Source organism: Capsicum annuum, chromosome 1 (assembly GCF_002878395.1).
Source record: "Capsicum annuum cultivar UCD-10X-F1 chromosome 1, UCD10Xv1.1, whole genome shotgun sequence".
Taxonomy (NCBI): domain Eukaryota; kingdom Viridiplantae; phylum Streptophyta; class Magnoliopsida; order Solanales; family Solanaceae; genus Capsicum; species Capsicum annuum.
In genome coordinates this window covers 93,348,347-93,355,473 of record NC_061111.1, presented here as the reverse complement: position 1 = coordinate 93,355,473, position 7,127 = coordinate 93,348,347, and the positions used below count along the sequence as shown (strand labels likewise).

Here is a 7,127-nt window from a genome sequence, read left to right as displayed (position 1 = left end):
ATTTCTAGTTTCTTAGGCCTCCTGGGAATGATATCTGACTGTCTAAGTCACTATATTACTTGTAGGATCGTGTACACTTGCATGTGCGTCTGAGCCGCAGCAAGTTTTTGGCGCCGTTACTGGGGACTAGTATAATTAGTAAATTGCTAAATTTTTGGTTTTTGATATTAAGTGTAAGTGTTAGCAACTTGATCTTAGCGGCTGAATTTTTGCAGGTTTAGCTGAATACAGGATTGGCGAGAGACAAAGAGTTGGTAGAGCCTTTTGCAGAACCAGAATAAATCTTTCAACAAAAACGAAGAATGGCTGAACAAAGAAATGATCCAGTCGATCCAAATGCTAAAAATGTCCCACCTCTAGTTATCCTAGTTTTTCTTGCTCAACCAGCTTCTAGACCTGTTCGTAAGGTGGCAATCCCGCTCACGAACCATGAGATGAACAATATTCGCAAGCACAAACCAGGTGGTCGATTTGAATTGAAGCAGAATATGGTGCAATTGTTAAATTCAGCAGGGTAATTCCACGGCCTTTCACACGAAGATCCACAACAACACATACAGACCTTCCTAGAAATAAGTGATATTTACATTCCTGAAAGGGTGAGTTCTAATTATATCAGATTGACACTCTTTTCTTTTTCCCTAATGGGGGAAGCAAAAAAGTGGTTACATGCTGAACCACTACTCTCTATCACTTTATGGAAGATCTATCTTGGAAGTTCCTTATTCGATTATTTCCATCTGGGAAGACTTCACGCTTGAGGAGCGAGCTCTTGAGTTTTAGACAGAAAGAAGGATAGAATCTCTACTAAACTTGGGAGAGATTTAAGGGTATGCTAAAAAATTGCCCTCAGCATCATCATTCTAACAATGTTCTTATTCATACTTTCATTGAGGGATTAGAGCCAAATATGAAGATTCTCTTGTATTCAGCTGTTGGTGGGCAGGCTCTTGAAAAGACATATGAAGAATTGTACACACTTCCCAAGGGAATCCTAACTGGTATTCTGATTCGAGGAGTGCTCCTAGAAAGATTGCAGGGGTATTGGAGCAATGCAAAATCATATAATTACTTAGCTTAATAACATAAAGTTGGGGGTTACACAAACTGCAGCCACAACTAATGCAGTCTAACAGGCAAATTCTTGGTGTGAGGTTTGTAGAAGTGGTGAGCATGCAACAAATGCTTGTACGGTTAATACAGATTCTGTCAACTACGTGGGGAATACAAATTGTCAAGGACAGCAAAATTTTGGTAATACCTACAATCTCAACTGGAGGAACTATCCAAATTTCTCATGGGGTGTTAATCAGGAATAGAATACTAATTATTTTAAAGGGCTAGTGAAATAAAATATGTAGCAGGTTCATAATAATTCGGTGATCGCTTATGCTAGAAATATAAAGGAGTTAATGAAGCAGTTTATGGCTCAACAAGCACAATTTGTAGCAGAAATAAAGACTTAACAGGCACAGTTTGCAGCGGAGTTAAAGAGTCAACAGTTGCTTACTAGAAATATAGAGCTTCAACTTGGTCAAATGGAAGGAGCACAGAATACAAGACCTCAAGGATCATTACCTAGTGATATAGAGGAAAATCCAAAGGAGGTGAATACGGTTACAATAAGGAGTGGGCTGCAAACCAAGGAGATGGTTCAAGAGAAGGTTAGTCCCATAGTCACTGATGATGGTTGTAAATACAATACAGAGAAAAAAGTTAAGGAAAAAGCACCAAGTGATGAAATTCATATGGAAAAGAAGACTCTACCCTTACCCTTTCCTAAAAAGGCAAGAAAACATAAAAAAGAAGCGAGTTACAAGATGTTCTTGGATCTTCTAAAGCAGGTTCACGTAAATCTTTCTCTTATTGATATCCTACAGAGTGTTCCAAAATATGCAAAATACCTAAAAGATATAGTGGCAAACAAGAATCGGTTGACAGAGTATGCTGCAGTTGCACTTACTAAGGAGTGCACATTCAAGATTCAAAACTAACTGCCACAAAGCTAAGAGATCCAGGATGTTTTGCTCTGTATATCACCATTGGGCAGACCATTAGTGCTCGTGGACTGTGTGACTTGGGGGCTAGCATAAATCTTATGCCCATATTTTGGTATCAAAAAATGGGTCTTGGGAGTCCCAAACCCACCACTATTATTTTGCAGTTAGCAGACAGGTCCCTTACTAGGCCTGATGGTATTATCGAAGATGGATTGGTGCAAGTGGGATCCTTAATATTTCCAGTGGACTTTGTAATTCTTGACTTTGAAGCTGATCCTGTTGTTCCATTTATTTTGGGATGACCTTTCTTAGCAACGTGATATTTATTAATTAATGTAGCAGCTGGGAAAATTATAATGAGAGCACATGATAAAGTGGAGGTCTTTAATGTGTATAAGGCGCTAAAATTTATATATGAGGAGTTGTCTGCCATATCTGTTATAGATCTTGAGTCTGATTAGAGGTTGTTATTGTCAGATGGTCCATTAGACTGAGCTTTGATAGGTCGTGATCTTTATAGAGATGCGGAAGTGTTGGCATTAGTTCAAGTCATGAATTTGACGGTGATTGAAATAAGAAAATTGCCTTTGAGCCATTGAACAGGCCAATTGGTCCATCCCCTAAAGCTTCAATTGACGAAGCTCTAAAATTGGAGCTTAAGGTTCTTCCTCCTTACTTGAAATATGTTTAACTTGGAGATAATGATACCTTGCCTGTTATTTTGTTTATAGGATTATCTGATAAGAAGGTACAAGGAGCAATGACAGTGTTGAAGAGGAGTCAGCTGGAAAATATCTGACATTACAAGAATAAATCCAGTTTTTTACATGCACAAGATACACATGGAAGAAGGTTTTAAACCTAGGGTTCAACAACAACACAGATTGAATCCAGTGATAAAAGACATGGTGCAAAAAAAGGTCATTAAGTGGCTCGATAATGGGATTATTTATCTAATTTCAGACAACAAGTGGGTAAGCCCAATACATTATTTCCCAAAGAAAGGTGGGACGACTGTGGTTATGAATGAAACAAATGAGCTAATTCCTACTCGCATGGTGACTGGATGTAGAATCTGTATTGACTAATGGATGCTGAATGAAGCCATAAGGAAGGACCACTATCCCATCCCATTCATTGATCAGATGTTGGATAGGTTGGCAGGGCAGAAGTACTATTATTTTCTTGATGGTTACTCAGGTTATAATCAAATCATTATTGCTCCCGAGGATTAAGAGAAGATGACTTTTACTTTCCCATATGATACTTATGCCTTCAGACATATGACTTTTGGCCTCAGCAATGCGCTTCCGATGTTTTAGAGATGTATGATGGAAATCTTCTACGACATGGTGGAAGAATTTTTTGAGGTATTTATGGATGATTTCTCTGTTTATGGTGATTCTTTTGATAAATGCTTGCAGAATTTAGATCGAGTCCTAGCTCGATATAAAGATACAAATTTGGTGCTAACTGGGAGAAATGCCATTTTTTGGAAAAGAAAGGAATAGTCCTTGGCGATAAAGTTTCATACAGGGGACTTGAAGTAGATCGGGCAAAATTAAAGTGACTGAAAAGTTGCCACATCTAGTCACAGTGAAGGAAATGCGAATCTTCTTGGGGCATGCAGGTTTCTATAGGCTTTTTATTCAGGACTTTTCAAAGATCGCAAGCCCGATGTGCAAACTATTATAAAAAGAGGCCAAGTTCAATTTTGGGGCGAATTATAAAGAAGTATTCAAGAAGCTAAAAAAGAAGCTGATTGAAGCACCTATTCTGATTTCTCCGAATTGAGAATTGCCATTTAAATTGATATGTGATGCTAGTGACGTGGCTGTAGGATCTGTTTTGGGGCAAAGAAGAGACAAGGTATTTTTCTTTATTTACTATGCTAGTAAAGTTGAACGATTCCCAAATGAATTATACAGTCATTTAAAAGGAGATGTTAGCGGTGGTGTATGCATTTGATAAATTTAGAGCTTATTTGGTGGGAACAAAGGTCATTGTTCACACTGATCATGCGGCCATCAAGTATCTCTTCAATAAAAAGGATACAAAGCCTCGATTGATCCAGTGGATTTTGCTATTGCAAGAGTTTGATTTAGAGGTTCGTGATCGTAAAGGAGCAGAAAATCAAGTTGCAAACCATTTGTCAAGGTTAGAAACTCATGATAATGTTGTTGATAACTTTCTCTGCATTGGGGGAAGAGTTCCCAAATGAAAAATTATTGTCTATTAAGGAGTGTGAAATCCCTTGGTATGCGAACATTGTGAATTTGTTGGCAAGTAGCTTTTACCCCCTGAAAGTACAATTCAATAGAGAAAGATACTGCTGCATGATTCTCGTGCTTATATATGGGATGAGCCTTACCTTTTCAAGAAGGGGCCGAATGAAATTATAAAAAGATTTGTTACGAAGGCTAAATTCACACAAGTGTTGCAAAAGTGTTATTCTTCTCCCTATGGTGGACATCATGGAGGTGAGAGAATAGCTCAAAAAATATTTCAATCTAGTTTCTTTTGGCCTACATTATTTCAAGATGAGGTAGCTTTTGTAAAGAGTTGTGATCAATGCCAGAGGTTGGGAACTATTTCGAGGCATCATGAGATGCCCTTAAACAACATCCTTGAAGTAGAAGTATTCAATATTTAAGGGATTGATTTTATGGGGCCATTCCCACCATCAAATGGCAATTTATACATTATAGTGGTGGTTGACTATGTCTCTAAATGAGTGGAAGCTACATCTTGTCCTACTAATAATGCGAGAGTAGTGTTGAAGTTCATGAAGAAGCAAATATTTTCTTAGGTTAGAACTCCAAGAGCTATAATCAGTGACAAAGGTACACACTTTATTAGCACTTAGTTCAAGAATCCGTTAGCCAAATATGGTGTTAGAAACAAGGTGGCCACTACGTATTATCTGTAAATGAGTGGATAAGTTGAGGTGTCTAATCGGGAGATAAAGACAATACTACAAAAGATGATTAATGGGCAATGAAAGGATTGGACTGAGAAGTTAGATGATGCATTATGGTCATATCGTACAACTTATAAGACACCCATTGGTACTTCCCTATATCACTTGGTTTATGGTAAAGCTTACCATTTGCCTGTTGATCTTGAGCATCAAGCTTATTGGGCTGTCAAAAAGTTGAATCTTAAGATGAAAGATGCGGGAGAAAAGAGATTATTGTAGCTTGTTGAACTTGATGAATTTCTTCTCCACGCTTATGAGAACACAAAGTTGTACAAGGAGAAAGCCAAAAGATTGCATGATAGACAAATTCAAGATAGAGTGTTTGAACCAGGACAACTTATTTTGCTATTCAATTCAAGGTTAAAGTTATTTCCAGGCAAATTGTGTTCTAAGTGGTCTGGACCTTTTAAGGTAGTACAAATTACACCTCATTGAGCGGTTGAATTATGGAACAAATAGAAGACTGAGAAGTTTCTAGTGAATGGACAACGCGTGAAGCACTAATGGGCTGATCATGGAGATAAGAACAACTTATCCATCACTTTTACTAAGGAGTAAGATTTAACTAAGTCATGCTACGACGTAAAATAAGGCACTATGTGGTAGGTAACCCACAAATGTAATTTAATAGGTAGATTAATTTTTAGTTGTTAAAGATAAAGAGAAAAATACAAAAGATGAGCCACGCCACGATCGAAAATAAGGCGCTTGGTGGGAGGCAACCCACTTTTACTTAGGTGATTTTATTTTTTTTGGTTGATGTGTAAGAAAGAAAGGGGTGAAGATAGACAAAATGAAAATGAGGTGAACATCGACCTTTGAGTAAGTTAAATAAATGATACATGGTATAAAGGTAAGAGGTAAGAAAAGATGCATCAAAATATGGGAAATTTAGCCTTAGAATTTTTTTTTGATGCAATTTCCAGTGGATTGATGCTATGTCGACGCGCCGTGTCGATGTGCATCATGCCCACACTTAAAATTTTTTTTCGAAGGCTATTTCCAGTGACTGACACGATGTCAACTAATCACATCAGTGCGGTCAATGCGTTACCCAATACGTCACGTTGGTCATCACCTAGGTAACACTTAGAATAAGTTTTTCAAGTAATTTCCAGTGTAATGACATAAAGTCGATTGTCGACGTATCTTATTTCCTGCACCTATCGGTAAAAAAAATTAAACCTAATTTACCCACTCTATAAATACCCCCATTAACCTCATTTCACTTTTCCTCTCCTAAACCCTAGCAACCACCCCAAAATTCCCCCAACCTAAATATAATTTCTTTCATTTGTTACTCTTGTGGTACCAAGAGTCACACTCCATTTTTCTTTTCTTCATAAAGTCAAAGGTAAGTTTTTCACTTTCTCATTTGCTCAAAGTTGCTTTATATGATAAGTAATGATTTGAGTGCTAAATAAATAGTGATATATGGGGTGACCTAGTTCTTGATTTGAGGAATTTAGATGATAAATGGCATGTCTAATTGAATTAGTGGCAGTGATTGTGTTTATTGGAGAGTTTAAATTAAACTCAACTTGTAGAGTCATTGTGGTGGTATGTTAAAATTATTGGATTGCACTTTAGTTTCGGTGGAGTATTTGTGTGGATAATGTTAAGCTATGTCGATATTTGGTTGCTTATGTGCTAGATCTAGTTGAAATGATGAAATGCACTTTGAGATTGAATTAGTTTCTACATAGATGAATTGTGTTATTGAATACTATTGCTAATTTAAATAATGTAGGATGTTGATTTTAGCGAATTAGGATCTTGATTGATGATATGTTACTTTTGCCTTTGCTACCCAGATAGTTGTTGTATGTTCATATTTGTGGGCTGATACAAAATTAGGAGAGAAAGTGATTGTGAGTTATCTTAGCCTGATTGAGACAAATTATCCGAGAATCGTCTCATGGTGTAAAGGTGATGACACATGCTATTCAGTGTTTGACTCATAAGTTGTTTTACTGAGCTATGAGTTAAATTTCAATAATGTTGGTGTGCTGATGTTCAATATATGAGGGCAACTAAGTGTGGTGTGTATCTCAATCCTACACCACCTTAGTGGTAGCTATAAATCACCGAATTAAGTGTTGTTGACTTGGGTTCAGGTTTGACACATTGAATGCATGTATATAACG

The 7,127-nt window shown here is 37.2% G+C and overlaps 1 non-coding gene across 1 annotated transcript; it reads right to left on the bottom strand.

Annotated features, from left to right (window-relative positions):
• Positions 1 to 754: 754 nt before the first annotated feature.
• Positions 755 to 861, bottom strand: LOC124891822. The gene has a single exon (XR_007049897.1). It is a non-coding gene; the product is annotated as a small nucleolar RNA R71 (small nucleolar RNA).
• Between the last annotated feature and the right edge of the window lie 6,266 nt (positions 862 to 7,127).